The following is a 21939-nucleotide window of genomic DNA, read 5'->3' as shown; positions in this document are numbered from 1 at the left end:
TACGAGTCCAATCACACTAGTTTCACTCAAACCTGACTCCAATTCGATGTTCAAAACTCAAAAACTCACATTATGAAACTTTAGGCCAAAATCCCCAATTTCCTCTTTAAAACTCACAATCTCATTACCAAAAACAAAGATAGATTCATGAAATATAACCAAAACCGAGTAGAGAACATTTACCCAATTCATATGGTGAAAATTGCTTCAAGAATCGCCTCAATCCGAGCTCCATAGATCCAAAAATTTAAAAATGGCCGAAACCCTCGAAATAGAGTACTTTATACTTCTGCCCAGGCATCCTCTTATGCGAACGCGTCAACACCATAGCGTTCGCAATGAACAAAATAATCTGCCACCATAATACACTTCGCGTTCGCGGTAAAAACCTCGCGAATGCAACTCACAACTGGCTCATACCTTCACGAACGCGGCACCAACTACGCGAACGCGATGAAGAAGGCCTCCGGCTCGGCTCCCATCTCAACCCTACGCGTCCGCGATCCATCATACGCGAATGCGAAGAAGACTTGCCCCAACACTACGTGAATGCGGACCATTACTAGCGAACGCGATGAAGAAATGCTACTGCCATTTGGATGTGGCGGACTTCTTTGAGCACCCTAATAGAAAAATATACCACTTGATCGGTGATGAATATGTGGTTAAAGATGATCGAGTAGTTTAATTTTTATTTTTGCCTATTCGTACTAGTTAGTGAATAAACATCACGTAATAATAATTCTTTACCTAAGTAGTAGTCATTAGTATCAATTAGTATTTTATGAAATAGTGTTAGTTTGTTTTGATTAAATATAATTCTAGTATTCATTTTAAACAATGTTTAGGCCTTTGAAATTCAAATTGAAACAACCGAATGAAGAGACAGCCAAAAGTGTGACACTAGAGGACTGTCTATTCAAGAGTTAGTTAGTTAAGAGGTTAATCGTACACCCATTTTTCTCAGCTAAACCAATTGCCCAAAAGCCATTTTTCTCATTTGAATTTTTCTGGAATTCTCCTAACCTACTTCCTATTACTTATAGAGTTTAACGTCTTAAGTCTTTGGTTAATTTAAATCTTAAGCTAATATATATGTACAAGTTTGAGAATTCTAAAAAAGGATAATGGACCGTTTTAATATGTACATCATGATTCATGTGAAAGTTAAGAAATGTTTTATAGTTGAGTTCAACTTCTTCATTGACTGTTGTTGAGTCACTAAAAGAATAATTATGTGTAACCGTTTGTAATAGATAGAACTAGCGCTCCGAAATATAAACCAAATTATTTGTATCATAATTAGATTTTGCTCGACATTGCATTAAAAGGTCGTTAGAGAATCATTGGTTTAACTTTCTTTTCTTTTCTTTTTCTCTGAAAATACTAATGTTTATTCATATATTTCTTTTTGTATATCAAACCATAGGAAGCAAATATGAATACCTTACAAAGCAAACTTAGATCAAAGCTCAATAGTAAAAATATTTATTGAATTGATATGTACGATACATACAATTCAAAAAGAAGAAATACTTCTCTCATTTAAGTATGTGTAAGGCAAATATTACTATGGTAGTAGTAATTTAATTGAAGACTCTCGAAGAGCTACTATACTCTACCTATGAGAACAATACTTATCATAAATAATGCAATATTCTCCTCCAGGTCCAGGAGAAACTTGTTGGATTTTAAAGATATCTGCTGAAATGGATAACATATTGAGTCAATAGATGATAAAAACCTTGAATATCTCATCGTTACCAAGAATGCCTCTGGCCAGAAAAGTGTTATTGAGAAGTTCTCATCTTTATCTTTTGGCTTGTATTGGACAAGAATGAGTCAATTGAGACACATTCTATCGTGAATTAAAAGATTACTATTCTAATATTTTTGTATTTTGGGATGATCGATTGGGACATCCTAGATCAATTATGAAGAGACGAATTATATAAAACTCAAATGGGCATCCATTAAAGAATTTAAAGATTATTTTAAATAATAAATTCTCTTGCACTTCTTGTTATCAAGGAAAGTTAATTATTAGACAATCACCAACAAAGGTTGGGATTGAGTCCCCTCAGTTTTTGGAACGTATACAAAGGGATATTTGATAATGAGATATACATGAAAATTCCTAAAGGATTTAAAATGCCTGACGCACATCATTCAAAGTCCCGAAAAATATTTGCATTCAAATTGCAAAGATCTTTGTATCGTCTAAAGCAATCAGGACGAATGTGGTATGATCGCCTTAGTGATTATTTATTAAAGGAAGATTATATAAATGATGTCATTTGTCCACGTGTTATTATAAAGAAAACAACATCGGAGTTTGTTGACTTGTCGTATATGTTGATGACATAAACCTTATCGGAACTTCTACAGAACTCCAAAAGGCAATTGATTATTTAAAGAAGGAATTCGAGATGAAAGATCTCAGAAAAACAAAATTATGTCTCGGTTTATAAATTAAACATTTGGCAAATGAGATTTTTGCTCATCAATCTACCTACATAGAAAAGGTATTGAAACGTCTTTACATGGATGGAGCACATCCATTAAGTACTCCTATGGTTATTCGATCACTTGATATGTGTCACGACCCAAAATCCACTATAGGTCGTGATGGCGCCTAACGCCACCGTCAGGCAAGCCAACGATGATTGATCCACTTAATTACTCATTTTTATTCCTTTTGAAATCATAATTTCCATTAATTAAATGGTATGCAATAGAATTTAAAGGGTGAAACAATTATAATTATATGAACTACCGTACTAAACATCCAGTAGGAACCCCCAAAATACGGTGTCACAAGTGCATGAGCATCAACTAGGAAAATATGATAAAATACAACATCTGTCTGGAATATAAATTAGACAGGAGAATGTAAATAACTCTGATGGAGGCTTTGTGTGATGCGGACTCGTAACGTAGGATGCAACTCACCTAAATCCCCGTAATAGTCACGCCTCTCCACCCACAAGACCACTAGACATATATGTACCTGCACAAAATATGCAGCAAGTATAGTATGAGTACGTAAAATATGTGTACCTAGTAAATATCTAGTCTAACCTCGAAGAAGTAGTGACGAGGGGTCGACTTCGACACTTACTATGGGATAACAATAAAATATCGAAATTATAATTAAACATGGATTATGTAAATACAGTTAAAAACTCAATAACAAGAAATAAATAAACAACTCTTTCACTGATAGTAAATCCCAAATTAATTTTCATCATTTAACAAATTAATCTCTCAAGCCAATGAAACAATATCAATTATAATTGGATTCCAAGAATTATTACGCAAGAATTATGTCGAGGTCGTATGGCCCGATCCAACATAAAAATATATAAATTGTGCACTGGCGAGGGTCGTACGACACGAACCATAGATGCATCTATCTGCTACCGAAGCATTCGTCCCGCTCCACAAAAAGAGAAAATACTTTATGAACAACCAATTCAAGATTATTAAGAGGCTAATATTCAAAGAAACACCAATTTTCATTAACGGTCAATTGACCCTTCCAAAACTCAAGTAAATGAAGTTTAACCTTTTACAATTCCTTTATCAAGTTTCAATATAATTTAAGAAATGAAATTAACAAGTAGGGTGCAAACATCGCAATTATAACATGATTTGGGTCCTAGACTACCCGGGCATAAGCATAATTAGTAGCTACGTACGGACTCTCGTCACCTCGTGCATACGCAGCCCCCACAAATAGAAGCACATATTAAATCAATTCACCTATGGGATTTATTCCCTCTAGATTAGAAAAGAGACTTACCTCGCTCTGAAGTTCCATAACCGGCACCAAAGCTTTTCTAACAACTCAACCCGGCGCTTGGCGCTCCAAAACTAGTAAATAAATGTGAAATTCCATGAAGATATACTCTAATACTCATAATAAAACAATTTATAACAATTTCCAACTCCGCTTGAAAAATTGATAAACTCACCCTCGGGCCCACGTGCCCGGATTGCGAAAATTTTCGAAGATAATCGTTACCCATAACACTACGAACTCAAATAAATGATTTATTCTCATTTCCATATCCAATTTCGTGGTCAAAATCTAAAATACCAATTTCTAGGTTTTCCTACAAAATTCCAAATTTCTATAAATTTTCATGTCTAAATACATATATAAATCTTGTATTTAACTCACAATATGCGGGAATCACTTACCTTGACATAAATGATGAAAATCCCTCCTTAAAGCTCTCCAAAATTATCCCAACCAAATGAAAAATGAGAGAAGAAGAGCCAAATCCCGCTATTAAGACGATTTTGCCCTGTGATATTTTCGCACCAGCGGCTTCGCTTTTACGACCATGCCACAACCTCTGCGAAAAATCACCCAAACATGATGCCTCGCACCTGCGGAAACATTCCCCGCTTCTGCGACATCGCATGTGCGAGCCCCCTTCCGCTCCTACGCCTTTTTCCGCTTCTGTGCCCAACGCCTCGCTTCTACGCTTTCGCAGATGCGACCAAAACTCTGCACCTCTGGTCCTTCCCCTGGCTGACCTGCTCCGCTTCTGCGACCCCTGGGCTGCTACTGCGGCCCCGCACCTGCGGCCAAAACCTCGCAGGTGCGGTTACACCAGATGACAGTTGCTTCAGCATTTTCATAAGGCCAAATTCAATTCGTTAACCATCCGGAATCCATCCGAGGCCCTCGGGACCTTAAACAAATATACCAGCATGTCCTAGAATAAAATACGAACTTAGTCGAAGCATTAAACCACGTCAAACAAATTCAAAATCATGAATCGCGCCTCGAATCAAACTTATAATTTCAAAATTCTATAACTTGTACTGGAACGCATCGAATCAAATCCGAATTGACTCAAATTTTGCACATAAGTCATAATTGACATTACGGACCTTTTCTCACTTCCGGAATCAGAATCCAACCCCAATATCAAAAAGTCCACTCCCGGTCAAACTTCCCAAAAATCATCCAATTTCGAACTTTCGCCAATTGATGCCGAAATGACCTACAGACCTCCAAATCAATGTCCGGACACGCTCCTAAGACCAAAATAACCATACAGAACTATTCCCAGGCTCGGAATCCCAAACGGACATCGATAACAACAAAATCCACTTCAAAACAAACTTATGAAATTCTTAAACTTTCAAAATGTTAACTTCCCATAATAAATGCCGAAATGCTCCCGGGTGATACGATACTCAACCCGAACATACGCCCAAGTCCGAAATCATTATACGAACTTATTGGAACTTTAAATTCCCCATTTCGAGGTCATTTACTCAAAAGTCAAACCTTAGTCAACTCTTCAAACTTACAACTTCCGAAATGAGAAATTTCTTTCCAAATCAACCCCGAACTTTCCGAAATTCAATTCTGACCGCACGTACAAGTCATAATACCTGAAGTGAAGCTACCCAAGGTCTCAAACTACCGAACGGCATACTAGAGCTCAAAATGACCGGTCGGGTCGTTACATTCTCCCTCACTTAAATATACGTTCGTCCTCGAACGTGCTAAGAACTGCTCCGGAGCTTTCTGAAATCACTGTTCAACACCTCGTGCGCCTACCCGTGCCACCACAATCCAGTTGAGCACATTAGCTTGATCCAGTCTGAAGATCCTCCCTATTATTTAGTCAAATAAGCCTTAGAGCCATATTCTAACATCTGAAATCCTCTAAAAGGCCTGCTTTCAATATACGAACATCGTATCAGTCACTACACCCTGTACCAAAACATGATTTTATACCCTTACCGAATTCACACCCTGCACCGCATAATTCATATGACCATAATAACATCCTCTAACAATAATGGCCGAAATTTCACGAATCCGATTCTCACAACACATCTCATGACGCATATAAGTCATGTTCCAACTCTTGCAATACTGCCACGATGGAAGAGATGTGTAGAAATTCATAACCACCTGCCGGATCAACAAATCATTGAGTCTCTCCTCCTGACAAGAACCATTACCTCATTCTGAACTAAATAACGATATTTGCCCTTTAATATGCCTTATATAAATTCGATTGCACTGATCCCCGGTCCAATAATCTCGTCTTACCCAGTACAAGTTGTTCTGGCAATAAGCCATCACAAAAACTATCTAAGATTTCATATGACACCATCAATGCGCCCACAAGTTGCAACTTTAATATGACACGTAAGGAAGAACGAACTCTAGAAAAAAACTATCCAGCCCGCGTAACGAATAAAACAGCCATCAAATACTATGAGCCTTTCTCAGAGGTAAGAAACAAGACACCCAAAATGAATACAAAGAATCGTGCTTAACATCTCACTGTTCCGGCGTGCAACCCGATCCGACATGACACTATTGCGGCGTGCAACCCAATCCAAACATGACAATATTGTGGCGTGCAACCCAATCCACACAACATACCCGTGGCGGCGTACTACCCAATCCAAACAATACACCCGTGGCGTCGTGCCATCCGATCCGCACATAACAATCAAAAAGAAAACACACATCAAGTCGTAAGGCTTATACTCACGAAATGTCCAAATATCAACCACAAGCACGCCAAGTGCATAATACAATTCCTGGGGAGACGGATAGTGCCATACGTTATGAAACTCAAGCACAACTAAGGTGCGATTTGTGACCTGCATCTCGAGAGCCATCCTGCTCACATAGCACTACAGCTACGCAGGACCTCAACACTTATGTGAATAATCAAGCCGTCTCACAACCCACATGGCACAATGGGGTATTACATGAAATATTTGATGACGAAAATAACATCCAATGTCCGAAGACTCCTCCATAAGAAACGCTATGCTGAATGAACCCACCCGGCTTGGTGTAGGGCACAAATCCACATTTAGACCCATCAACAAGCCTCAAGTCAATTCTGATCATACCATACTGGGCAAATAACCTTTGAAGGATCCACACTGACCTATTCAAAACACATAAGAACAGCCGACAAATTCGAAACAAACTCACACGGCCCACGGCCCAAGGAATAGAACGCTTCTCAGGCATAAACTCTCGCATTTGCGATATTACCATAACCTTCATACTTGGTTTCAATCTTTAACAATCAAGTGACTGACATACCACACTTATACAAATCTCCCCATGGGGTATGCTCCCACGAATTTCCGCTCAGGTAGCAAAGTCCTCACATCCATACCACAAACCGTTCTAATTCTGTAAAGCGAAGCAAAAATTCGCAAGTCAATACACAAAGCCTCTTCCGCCGAACACCATCCTCAGGTGACACTAAAGAAAATGTCAGCTTATTCTGAACATCTAAATTCACTCCCGCTCATCCGAGCTCATAACATCCTATCAACACCGAACTGCAACCTTGACCTTCAACTTCCAGTCCCCATGCCGCTCACTGCACATATCATGCAGCTATACGAGATTACCAGGACTTATCATAACTCCTGAACTACTAGTAGAATAAACACTTCCTTAGCTAGAAAACTTTTCACTTAGCTCATTTCAGAAGAACCAATGCAACACACAACTGAATTCTCAAACCACAAAAAATGCAAACCTCAAGTCATGATCTAAACCTCCATAACTCTTCCGGGATTCATTTACCTAACAAAGCCATTCGAATCAAATACCTTCCAAATCAACCAAGATGTGGTGGCGCTCAAGTCCAAGTGTACAACCACAACCTGCATGTATAACTTCATGCTGAAGAAACTGATCGCTACTAGGAGTGTCAATGGATCATTTAAAACTGACTAAACCGACCGAACCGAACCGTACCGAACCGATTATGAGGTTTATTTTAATAAAACTATAGGTTTTTATATATACTTTTAACCGTACCAAATAATAGTGTAAGTTTTTAATTTTATAAAAATAAATCGAATAAATTTATATATGAAAAATATATTTTATATACTAAGTTTTAAACTAACAAAAAGGTTTTTTTTCTTGGGTCTTAGGATTATGGAAATAGTTACAAGTGACCAATAATCAATATCCAAGATCCCAACTTCCAAACTTATTCTACTACTCATATTGAAACTAAATTAGTTCTAATATCTTGAGTAGCAAGCCACTAGGTATTCCAATGATCTTCAGTAGCAAGCCACAGTGCATTGGAATATCTTCCCGCTTGTATAATTTAGGTTTCTTTTATTGGATACTAATCTTTTATTAAGCTCTATTCTTGAGTCTCAACTCAATTTATATATCCACTCGTATGATTTATAATTCTCATGTCTTTGCTTAATTTGTTTTACACTACCATAGAATAGTGGGATGAATCTCTATTCTGGTTATCTTTTATGTTCCTTTGATCATCACTTTTAAAATAATAAAAATATCTAGCTAGAGAGTTTAACCAAAGTCCTATGCAAGTACATATTATCACATTCTAACTTTAACTAGCGACTCTTGCAAGACATTTTTAAAAAATACCAAAAAATTAACTGAACCGTACCAATACCAAAGAGAAACCGAGATGATTGGGACGATTTCGAAAAGTCTAATTTTGGTTATATAAAATGAAATAACCAAAAATTTGGTTTGGTACAAATTTTGTAAAATAACAGGCCGAACCGAACCATTGACACCCCTAATCGCTACCACGATCATACTGATTCAACCATTACTAACCGACCCAACTTCTTCCAATTTATTCTCGACTTGCCTTAGAAATAATAATAATAATAACTCTATTAAAACGTAACGAACCAAATTCGCGCTCGTCCCGAGGACCCGCATCACAAGACCACATTGTCTTATTACTCATGAATCATCTCATATCCTCCTTACGCGCACAATAGCATCTCCAACTGGTACACAATAGCAAGACCTTCCGTGAATCCGAAGCTATTTCTTCCTTTTCTCCAATACTACACTGCATACCCAAGTCCTTAGGCACTGCAGTTAAATTCTTGAACCCACTAGGACCACTGTTGAGAGTCACCTACTCTGACTTGGTCCCGAATATAAGCCAAACTCTAGTGCGCTGTTAGCACGGGAACACCCTATCAAAGAAGCACCCGACTGAATTCTTTTCCTTTGTATATTACACCCACCGGAAGCAGAAACTCTGAGTCTTACCAAAACCTAAGTATGAATCGATAAGGCCAAGTATATCATACATTCCTCAAACCCCTTACTCGAATTACCACTGATGTTTTTCTTTCCTTAGTCATAATAACCCACTAATACACCGATGACCAGAGACCGCACAAGCAGACAACCGCGTGATCCAACCATAGACTCTGGGGCTCCCCCACTTAGCTTACAGCTACAATTTCATAGTCCTGGAACCCACCAAGATTCCTCCTTCCCAATTACTATGATCTCGCACAATTAACCCGCCAAATTTCTCTAAATCTTTTTGTTAAACATTTCATGAACATTCTGAATCACTAGCCACATTCACATATTCGACCTCTTACCGGATAGCCAGTGGAATTCTTCGTAGAAGCTTCATCAACACCACGCAACCGCTAATTTGCTCACAGTAGATAACCCACCTGTGGAAATTCCATGCCGACATCTTCCAACGACGCTGCACTGAGTCCAATTACTACAAAATCAGTAAATCCTCCTGAGCCCGTGCTCATTCACCAGTTGTACAAGTCCGTTCACTCCCCATTTATATCAACTAAAAGTGCAACAATACATTCCAATCCGAAGTCATGTTGCATTCCCCTTCATATCGAGCAAACTCCTTTCTCTCGTATGCCATCTTCCTCAATATAGTAGCCAACATTCCAAATTAAGTTCGTAGACCTAGTCACTGTACACCATGAATCCCAAATCACTCTAAACGTTTCTCAAGTCATGTGGCTATCCTACCATAGAATCCATATGCTACTCTGGCACTCCCACTTCGGCTAAACCATCTTCTTTAAGTAACTGCTCGACCTTTGCTTTTCATACTTTACCTGCTAGTAATTCAACCGTCGCGAGACACCTCTCGCCATGTCCTTCCTCATTTTTCGCAGCCCAAATGTTGCCTCAAATCAAATCCATACCTGTAGCACCAGAACCAGTGAATTGCTACCAACTCTAAACCTCCCAGAAGATCATCTTTCTCGAGCCATCAACATTTGAAACACCGGTTCGATTCTAAACTGCTGCACACCACTATCCTTGACGACTGCTTCCCCAGCGTCCTTTCACAATACCCTGCCCAAAGGAGAATTGAAGAAGACCATAACATCGGCGAACTTAATACATTCAAACAAGGACAACGACACCACATCATAGGTGAAAATTCCACCACGCTTGAAAATACCAAGTCGCGTTACTCCATCAACCCAAAGCTGAACATTCATAGTCCGATTGCCTTTCTATTGCTGGAAATAAACCTCTTATTATGTGCTGAGAAATCCTCTTTTCAAGTCATTCACTGCCTCGACACATAAACAAACACCCCACCATTACACCAACAATGTGCGATAACAACGTCTGAACATCACAGTTGTCTGCGCGTAGCCTCGACCCCATCGAAAATACAGCTACTGAGTTGAAATGACAGAACATCCTTCCGCAAGAAGACGATGATAACTTACTCGAATGCGCAGGGAGAAACAACCTGCTCCACCTCAGTAGTACCACTGCAACTCCTTGATGCCCAACTGACACGAGTGCCCAACACCGTACAAGAATGAATAGGAAGGAAATAAAGGCAAAAGCCTCGAAGGAATCAAATCGCACGATGAGGAATCAAGAAGGGAAGTACTCCTAATAGCACTGTAGCCTCTCGAAGATAAGTACAGACATCTTTGTACCGATCTGCAAGCCTCTACTAGACTTGCTCATGACTTATGAGACCCAAGTAAACCTAATGCTCTGATACCAAGCTGTCATAACCCAAAATCCACTATAGATCGTGATGATACCTAATGCCGCCGTCAGGCAAGCCAACGATGATTGATCCACTTAATTACATATTTTTATTCCTTTTGAAATCATAATTTCCATTAATTAAATGGTGTGAAATAGAATTTACAGGGTGAAACAATGATAATTACGTGAACTACCGTACCAAACATCCAGTAGGAACTCCCAAAATTTGGTGTTACAATTGCATGAGCATCAAGTAGGAAAATATGATAAAATACAACATCTGTCTGGAATACAAATTAGATAGGAGAATGTAAATAACTCTATTGGAGACTCTGTGTGTTGCGGACTCGTAACGTGGGATGCAGCTCGCCTAAGTCCCCGCAATATTCGCGCCTTTGCGCCCACAAGACCACTAGATATATATGTACCTGCACAAAATGGGCAGCAAGTGTAGCATAAGTACGTAAAACACGTGTACCCAGTAAGTATCTAGTCTAACCTCGAAGAAGTAGTGACGAGGGATCAACTTCGACACTTACTATGGGCTAACAATAAAATATCGAAATTATAATTAAGCATGGATTATGTAAATACAGCTAAAAACTCAATAACAAGAAATAAATAAACAATTCTTTCACTGATAGTAAATCCCAAATTAATTTCCATCATTTAACAAATTAATCTCTCAAGCCAATGAAACAATATCAATTATAATTGGACTCCAAGAATTATTACGCAAGAATTATGCCGAGGTCGTACGGCCCCGATCCAACATACAAATATATAAATTGTGCACTGTCGAGGGTCGAACGATACGAACCATAGATGCATCTATCTGCTACCGAGGCGTTCATCCCACTCCACGAGAAGAGAAAATACTTTATGAACAACCAATTCAAGATTATTAAGAGGCTAATATTCAAAGAAACATCAATTCTCATTAACGGTCAAGTGACCCATCCAAAACTCAAGTAAATGAAGTTTAACCTTTTACAATTCCTTTATCAAGTTCCAATATGATTTAAGTAATTAAATTAACAAGTAGGGTGCAAACATCGCAAGTATAACATGATTTGGGTCCTAGACTACCCGGGAAAAAGTAAAATTAGTAGCTACATACGGACTCTCGTCACCTCATACGTACGCAGCCCGCACAAATAGAAGCACATATTAAATCAATTCACCTATAAGGTTAATTTCCTCTTACAAGGTTAGAAAAGAGATTTACCTTGCCCCGAAGTTCCATAACCGGCTACAAAGCTTTTCTAACAACTCAACCTGGAGCCCGTCGCTCCAAAACTAGTAAATAAATGTGAAATTCCATGAACATATACTCTAATACTCATAATAAATCAATTTATAATAATTTTCAACTCTGCTCAGAAAATTGATAAACTCACCCTCGGGCCCACGTGCCCGGATTCCAAAAAATTTCAAAGATAATCATTACCCATAACACTACGAACTCAAATATAAGAATTATTCCCAATTTCATGTCCAATTTCATGATCAAAATCCAAAATACCAATTTTTAGGTTATCCTACAAAATCCCAAATTTCTACAAATTTTCATGTTTAAATCCATATATTAATTTTGTATTTAACTCACAATACGTGGGAATCACTTACCTTGACATAGATGATAAAACTCCCTCCTTAAAACTCTCCAAAATCGGCCCAACCAAGTGAAAAATGAGAGAAAAAGAGCCAAATCTCGCTCTTAAGATGATTTTGCCCAACGATATTTTTGCACCTACGAGACAGTAGCCGCACCTACGGCGTCACTTCTTCGACCACACCACCGCTTCTGCGAAAAATTACCCAAACACGATGCCTCGCACCTGCGGAAGCATTCCCCGGTTTTTGCAACATCGCAGGTGTGAGCCCCCTTCCGCTTCTGCGCCTTCTTCAGCTTTTGCGCCCAACGCTTCGCTTCTGCGCTTGCGCAGATACGGCCAAAACTCCGCACCTGCGGTCCTTTCCCTGGTTGACCTGCTCCACTTTTGCGACCCATGGGCCGCTTCTGCGGCCCCCACACCTGCGGCCAAAACCTCGCAGGTGTGGTTACACCAGATGATAGCAGCTTCAGCATTTTCATAAGGCCAAATTCAATCCGTTAACCATCCGGAATCTACCCGAGGCCCTCGGGACCTTAAGCAAATATACCAACATATCCCAGAATACAATACAAACTTAGTCGAAGCATCAAACCACGTCAAACAAAATCAAAATCATGAATCGCGCCTCGAATCAAACTTATAATTTCCAAATTTTCAAATTCTATAACTTGTACCGGAATGCATCAAATCAAATCCGATTTAATTTTGTACACAAGTCATAATTGACAATACGGACCTACTCCAACTTCCGAAATTGGAATCCGATCCCGATATCAAAAAGTCCACTCCCGGTCAAACTTCCCAAAAATCATCTAATTTCCTACTTTCACCAATTGACGCCGAAATGACCTACAGACCTCCAAATCAACGTCTGGACATGCTCCTAAGACCAAAATCACCATACGGAACTATTCCCAGGCTCAGAATCTCAAACGGACATCGATAACATCTAAATCCACTTCAAGGCAAACTTATGAAATTCTTAAACTTTCAAAATATTAACTTCCCATAATAAATGCCGAAATACTCTCAGGTGATCCAATACTCAACCCGAACATACGCCCAAGTACGAAATCATTATACGAACCTATTAAAATTTTCAAATCCCAATTCCGAGGTCGTTTACTCAAAAGTCAAACCTTAATCAGCTCTTCCGACTTAAAGCTTTCGAAATGAGAATTTTCTTTCCAAATCAACCCCGAACTTTTCGAAATTCAATTCCGACCACACGTACAAGTCATAATACCTGAAATGAAGCTACCAAAGGCCTCAAACTTCCGAATGACGCGCTAGAGCTCAAAACGACCGGTCGGGTCGTTACAATATGAATAAAGATCAGTTCCGACCTCAAGAAAAGAATGAAGAGTTTCTTGGTCATGAAGTACCATATCTTAGTGAAATTGGTGCACTAATGTATCTTGCTAATACTACAAGGCCTGACATAAATTTTTCAGTTAATGTCTTAGAAAGATATAGCTCTGCTCCTACAAGGAGACATTTGAATGGAATCAAACACATATTGCGGTATCTAAAAGGTACTACCGCTATGGGTTTATTTTATGGCAATGATTACAGTCCCGATCTTGTTGGTTATGCCGATGCTGGGCATTTATCTAACCCACACAAGGCCCGATCTCAAACAGGCTATGTGTTTATATGTGGATGCACTGTCATATCTTGGCGATCGACTAAAGAATTAATTGTGGCTACTTCATCTAATTATGCTGAGATAATTGCTATTCATGAAGCAAGTCGAGAATGTTTATAGTTGAGGTCTATAATACATCTTATTCAAAAAAAAATGTGGTTTAAAGTATGACAAAATACCCACAATTTTATATGAAGACAATGCAGCATGCATAGTCAAATTGATGGAAGGATTCATAAAAGGATATAGGACAAAGCACATTTCACAAAAGTTATTTTTACACATGATATTCAAAAGAATGGTAATATTAATGTGCGACAGATTCGTTCAAGTAATAATATGACTAATTTGTTCACCAAATCTCTACCAATATTAACCTTCAAGAAGCTAGAGTACAAGATTAGGATGTGAATATTCAAAGATGTGAATTGATGCTCTCGTCAAGGGGAGAAATACGCGTTGTACTCTTTTTTCCTTAAAGGTTTTGTCCAAATTGGGGTTTCCTGGTGAAGCAGCTCTCAATGCGTATTACATGATAGGTGTACTTTTTTTCTTCACTAGACTTTTTCATACTGAATTTTTCTTAGTAAGGTTTTAACGAAGCACTATTAGCTTTTAATGGACATTCAAGGGGGTGTTATAAATTCACTTGCATAGAAAGTGGATGTCCAACTTGCGATTTTGAAAATCTTGTCATATCTAGATTTGTCTTGACATGTCTAGATTCATGTTGGTTTGAGACTAATAACTAGATTTAGGAAGTTCTGTAAAAATGTGATAGTATCTATAAATAGGTTCGTTCATAAACCTAAAGAAACATTTTGAAAACGAAGAAAGAAACGTTCATTTCTAATATTACCATTCTTTTCTATTATTAATTCTAGTTAATTACATAGTTCTTGATATATTGATTTTATTTCATAACATTAGAAAATATTTTACCTTTATATACGGTCTAATTTTCCAGCGAAGGGTATTCAGTTGACCATCCTTACTTGGTTGTAGCTCCTCCACTGGGAAGAATAACAGGTTCCATACTAGGGATTTCGCGACAAGAGTTTGTGCTCTTTGTCATCTTGCTTCAGAATAGAATGAGCACCTTATTTAACATGGGTGACAGTATTCATCTGAATAAGAAAGATATTAGAAAAGGAATTATGGTGTAAGTCAAATTTTTTAGGCATACAAATAATACACAAATTGCCGCAACAATGATTCAGTAAGAAATTACTTGGTTGAAAAATAAAAGTTTGCTATTTGTACAACTGGTGTCTATTTAAGATAAAATACATACCAATTTCTAAGGTTTTCGTTGAAAAACTAATTAAATTTTGTGTCTCAAATCTCAATAAGCAAATATGCATTCCTACAGACGCATCCAACCTCTTTCTCAAATGAGCTTCTGTCATTTTATTGATTTCATTTCTTACAACCTTGGTTTTTCGGTCTCTGCTTGCTATAGATCTAGGATTATGAGATCACGCATTCAACCAACTGTACTCGCCGAACAATTTTCAAGGAGAGTCAAACAAGATTTTTCATATATCTTTTAGATATTTAACTTTTTATATTATTATAATTATAATACTTTTTATATAGTTTTTAATTATGTAAAAAATATTTAAGAAAATTTAAGTGTTTAAATTTATAATCACATTAGAAAGTTTACTCTTAAAATCCTAGATTCGCCAAATAAATTAAGACAAATAAAGCACTGTTATTTTTAAATTATATCCCAAATAAAAATAATAATAAAAGCCGAGGCAGTCGGCACATAAAAAACCGTCTTCTGCCCCAAGTTGGAGTGCCTTCTCTCTCTGTTAAATATTAGCAGCAGAATTATACATACATATTCTATAGATATGGTTGTTTGCAATAAATTTATGCAGAAAAATAAAACCGCAATCACAGACAATTATAAAGAAATTTTTTTTATTGATAAACATTGCAGGTTACAACTATGTTTATCCCTTCTTCCGTATTTCTCGAACGTAGGATGATATGTATCTCCTTGATGTATTTGATGATCAAGAAGCATATAGCAACACTCCATTTGGATCTTAAATGTTGCTAGAATTTTGAGCAAGACATATTTGACATGTATTTGATCTCTAATGAATATTCCATGAATTTTTATGAAATTTCGAGATCGTATAGGTGATCTCTTTGTGCACTATGGGATTTGTGAGATCATCTTTGAACGACATATGTAGTCTTATTTATATGCATGAATTAGAGTTTGGGTGGAGTAGCCACCAAGTAACCCTAATAGACTCCTAATATTTCAAGAGTCGTCTTGAATTTAAGATTTATCTTGATCTATTAAATTTTCAGTGTCTACAAATGCCCCATACTTCAAGGTTTGTTGAGGTGTAGGCTTGCTGAAACATGAAGACGAGAATTGAAGTACCTGGCCATCACAACAGATAATCTTGAAACTTCAAGTTTTTGATATGCAGGAGGAAGAGATGAGGGGCAGAACTGGTCCCACTGGGCGTGCCAATTTATTTGTAATAAATTTGTGCAGAAAAATAAAACTGCAATCACAAACAACTATAAAGAAAAAAAATTATTGATAAACATTGCAGGTTACAACTATGCTTATCCTTTCTTCCCTTCGATTTGTTATCCGTAATTCGAGGGCCTTAGCGGCGTATTTCTCGAACGTAGGATGATATGCATCTCCTTGATGTATTTGATGATCAAGAAGAATATAGCAACACTCCATTTGGATCTTAAATGTTGCTAGAACTTTGAGCAAGACATATTTGATATGTCTTTGATCTCTAATGAATATTCCATGAATTTTTATGAAATTTCGAGATCGTATATATGATCTCTTTGTGCACTATGAGATTGGTGAATGACATATGTTATCTTTGAAGGGCATATGTAGCCTTATTTATAGGCATGAATTAGAATTTGGGTGGAGTAGCCACTAAGTAACCCTAATAGAGTCATAATGTTTCAAGAGTTGTCGTGATTTTAAGATTTATCTTGATGTATTAAAATTTCAGTATCTACAATAGCAGGTCGATTAATGAAAAAGTATTTGGTACCTGATCACGTAGAAAAAGAGAAAGCTTTAGTAGAGGTATGTGCAAAATCTGTTTTTATTTTTTATTTTTGATGGTGTCTTATGAAAACAAATTGGCAAAGTTATAAGACAGAGTCATGGTAATCTTCAGGGAAAAAAATCTTTGATTCTAGTTACTCATGGAGTTTTTCTTAAAAGTGAGAGGGCAGCCCGATGCACGAAGCATCCCGCATTCACGCAGGATACGGGAAAGGGTCGCATCTCAAGGAGTGTGATATAGCAGTCTAGCCATTTGCAAGCCTCGACCTAGGAGACAACTTTAATGTTGTTCCACGGCTCCTTTTTTTTTAAAAGTGAATAAGATAAATGGACACTGTCGGTTTTTTTTTTTGGAGTACTGAATTAGATTATCCTCTTCATGTTTGAAGCTAATTCAGAAAACAAAAACAAAGATTAAACCCTAACTTGGCAAAAAATTAAAGAGTAGAGGTTCTAATTGAGGAGCCAAAAGCATGTTATTTATGCACGAGTCCACATTTTGCTACATAACTTGGGTCCAATAATCAAATATACTAGTAGTAATTTTTATCCTCATAAGCGTGGGAGGGGCATCTTTTTTGTAGTTGTTTTTTGTTGGAATAACGCAACTTTTTATAAATTTTCTCTTTAAAAATCCATGCTGCCACCTGTAATGCAATTAGGTTCATGATGCAAAGGAGGATTACTTCAGCCAGCTACCAGATAATGTTTTGTCTTCCATTCTTGCACATTTGACAGTAATAGATGCTGCTAGGACGAGCATTTTATCTAGAACCATACATGTTGCCCTTACTATCAGCAAAAATTCTTGAAAGGTGTAAATCAGCTATTACAACTTTATTCGGGTAGTAAAGTGACTCATGTTAAGATGACTTTTTGCTTTGGTAGACAGTTTTCTAGTGAATTTGACCAATGGATGCATTCTATTTCAAGATTAGGTGTTGAAAGACTATATCTTTCTTTTGCTTGTGGCATTATTCCCCTCCACAACTCCAACCCTATCCACAATCCGGACAAGTTGTTTAAATTTTCCCTTGAGCTTCTGTCTTAAGCATCCTCATTGAAACATTTGCGTTTGTACCATTGTGTTGTCCAATCAAGTAAAGGAGTTCGTCTTAAATCCCTCAGGACCCTTACTTTGCTGGGTGTTCTGTTAGAAAGCGACCAACTTGAGCGTATTTTTTCCTCTTGTTTGAATCTTAATATCGGTTAGACCTATGCTATTGCAAACTTTCTTATAAGCTACGGATCTCTGGTACAGTTACATCTGTTGTTTTCTTTGCTTGTGGCGGATTGGGAGATGTAATGATTGATTTAAAAGGAGCCACTGCAATGCCATACATATTTGGTGATTTTTCAAGAGATTTACTAGCTCAGGTTAAATATTTAATAGTCAAAGCTAGTCTGTCTCAGGTATTTAATAATGTCTTTTCTCAAATTCCTTTGATCTTTGTCTTTTTGAATACCTTGATCATTTGAAGCATTTTTTATTTCAGATAGAATACATCCCAACAAAGATACAGATGTTCAGAAACCTTAGGGAGCTAACCTTGGTGCTTGTGTCACGCACGACTTTGACATAACATTTCGCCTATTTTAGGTGTTTGTCCTCTTCTTCGATATTTGGATGTAGTGGTGAGTTATCCATATTCATCTCTTTTTTTTTTTCCTTTTCTGGATATTCTATATATTCTTTGCTTGATCTTATATGTTGATGACTTCAACATCTATTGAATTTATAAGTGCACATTCCCGCTCTCCTGCATGCATATGTACTGATAATTCTCCTTGTGTTTATGTGTCACCATGCATTTTCTATCAAAAACAATTTATACCGGGGAAAGTACTATTATTGCCAATGACCCTCATCTATTGGCGTGTTTAGTTTGCATGAGACAAAACATCTTTCACTTCCTAGTTAGTCTAGGAACGAGAAAATGATCCAAATGGTCCTTAATCTATTGGGGTTGTTTCATTTTGGAACGTAATATATCCCTCTTGATAGATATGGTCCAGAATGTTTGTAAAGAGAAGACAACTTTAGTCCAAAGCCCTAAATCTTACAGATTCTGCTAATTTTAACCCTTTATTTCATGTGTTGCTCACATGACTTTTAAAGGTTAACTGGAAAACCTTCAACCTCAATTGGCCAAAATAAGCTTTTAAAAAGTGCTTCACTTTTCCCCTTACGTCTTCTTTTCATCTCAGGGCATTTCTTTTGTTTCTGAAGTGCTGTTTTTCAGGAGTAGTTAGTTTTTGAAGTGCAATTTTTTTGCAGTGCAGTCTATTTTCTGAGCAGTGCAGTTCTTTTTACTGCAAATAGAAACAGCTCAACAACGTCTTTAGAAGCAAAAAACTGATGATATCTTCACTTCAAATTACATTAAATGAGTAAAGTTTAATGGAGACACTAATACATAGTAGCTGAACACAGCTTTTCAAAATACATTATGAGTTGTTGTAAGATCTTTACTTCAAACCAGCCACCCAACACCAAAACAACAGCTTTAATTCTCCATCAGCAAAAACATCAGCTAGACGACCTGAAATGTGCGGGAAAAAAAACCATTAGCTTAGATATGACAGAAAGTATAAGCAGATTTCACCTAACAGAAAAAGAGTAAGGTTACTCTGTTAAACATTTATGTGGGATGAAGTTAAGTTTTCATCTTGGACAATTTCTATTCTTCAAACCAGTAAAACAAAGAAAGTTAGGTTTTCTTAAGATGATGAGCTAATTCTACTGTCATATAAAACTTTTTTGACCATTAGCTTATAGAGAACAAATGATGTAACAGGCATACAACAAGCTGGCTCAAACACCTTTTTTTGGCTGCGTATTTGAGGAGGGTTTTAGATCGGAAAGGCTTTACCGGTTAACCTTTACAGTTATGTGAACTGCACATGGGTTGAATGGTTAAACTTAACAATCCTTTTTGAAAAATTTGTTAGATTTAGGAATTTGGACCATATCTATCACCTTTTTACATACATTACGGACAAAAATGAAGAAACCCCAATACATTAAGGACCATTTTGATCATTTTCTCGTCTAAGAACTAATAAAGATGTTTAACCCAAATAGTAATTGTCTACTACTCCTTTTTTTGCTAGGGAGATTATGAACCCTTTTGGGTTAGCTCAATTTAAATAGTTTGTAAGCATCAAGTGCTTAAAAATAATTTTTTAAGCGTTGGGGCCAGTTTATAATTAAGCAGCTACGCATTTAGATAGAAGTGCGGAATATTGAAAATAAGTTGTTGATGTGTTTGATAAAAAAATATTTATTTTGCTATAGGAACCAAAATTTCCTTAAATCTGTTAACACTATATAGAAGCTGATTACTGAAAGATTTTTAATTCTGAAGTGATTCAAATAAAAATTAGTAAATGATTTTGGATGGGCACAATTTGCTATTTGATGTTATGAGCGCAGTTTAACAACATATATCTTAAGATTATAGAATGTGGCTTCCTTTATCATTAAAATAGCATAGTAAAGAAGAAGAAGCTGCAGGTTATGTTTCCCTTGACCAGAACAACAGAGAAATAATGTTGAGACACTTTTGCCAGGAACTATCATTGTATTGAGACCTGCATCTTAGAATTGTTCATATCGGACTGCTCTGAAAGATCTCAGCTATATCATTGCCTCGGCAGGTTAAAGTTTCTGTGAAGAATGATAAAATAGTTTTCCAACCTTTATGATTAGTTGCAGAGAAAGGTTTCTCACTTTCAAGTGTGGATATTTAACCTTATTTGTACAAAGCACCGTGTATGAGAGAGAGATGGAGGAATAGCGTGATGAAAGAAGAAAGACGAAGAAATGAGTAGAATTAGGGCTTTTTGTAAAGGATATTTTTGTTTAAGATGTTATAAGGCATAAAAGGTAAAATACTAGGTCAAAACCAAATAGCTTTTAAGCTAAAAAGCCATAAGTTGGCCTAGCTAGTTACCTCTCTATGATCATTTCACTTTTCAAATTTGGACATGATGAATTGTTGATAAAATGACTAGTGAAGAATTCAATAACTCAATTACATATGCTCATTCCAATAGAAATGAATGAATAGGGATAACAGTTACTTTGCTAAACCCTTTTGTGAATTGCTACATCGTTACAGCTTTTTGTTTGAATTTCATTAGATCATTTGTCCTAGAAGAATACAACTTTGAGTAATACTGAATTTTTTTTGAAAACTCTGCTAACTCTATCATGAAGATAAAAAATCTAACTGTTCTGCTCATGGTGTAGATTGGAACATGTAAAGATGCTGAATCAGTGTTACAGATGTTAGAAGCCCTACAGGATTAGAAGAGGCATATTTGTGCTTTTTTCCTTCTGAAGATATTGTACAGTTGTAATAGCGCACCCTTTGTACTGTTTATCTATAAAATTACTTTACCTTCTCAACAACAACAAAAAATTATCTTTAGATAGTGCAATTATTTTGAACTAATTTTTTTTCCTCTCCTACATTTTTTTAATAATCTGGAATGACTGATTTTCGCTGAAAACCTTGTTAATGCTGATATTTGATAACATAGTGCCACATAAGTTTAGTTGGCGAAGTGCAAGTCTTCAAGGTCCTGCATACATTAGAGAACAATATGTTATCATTCGTTCATTTTAACTAGGAGATCTTACACCAGGTTGTGTGCTAGAAAAGGTCTAACTATACTGGTAACTGAATGAAGCACTTACTATAGTTGAATTCCATTAAGCTATTTTTGTGATCCACAGCATAATGAACTACTTAGTATAATC

This window comes from Nicotiana tabacum, chromosome 17, assembly GCF_000715075.1.
Source record: "Nicotiana tabacum cultivar K326 chromosome 17, ASM71507v2, whole genome shotgun sequence".
NCBI lineage: Eukaryota > Viridiplantae > Streptophyta > Magnoliopsida > Solanales > Solanaceae > Nicotiana > Nicotiana tabacum.
The sequence above is the reverse complement of the archived record's forward strand: the minus strand, read 5'-3'. Positions refer to the sequence as shown.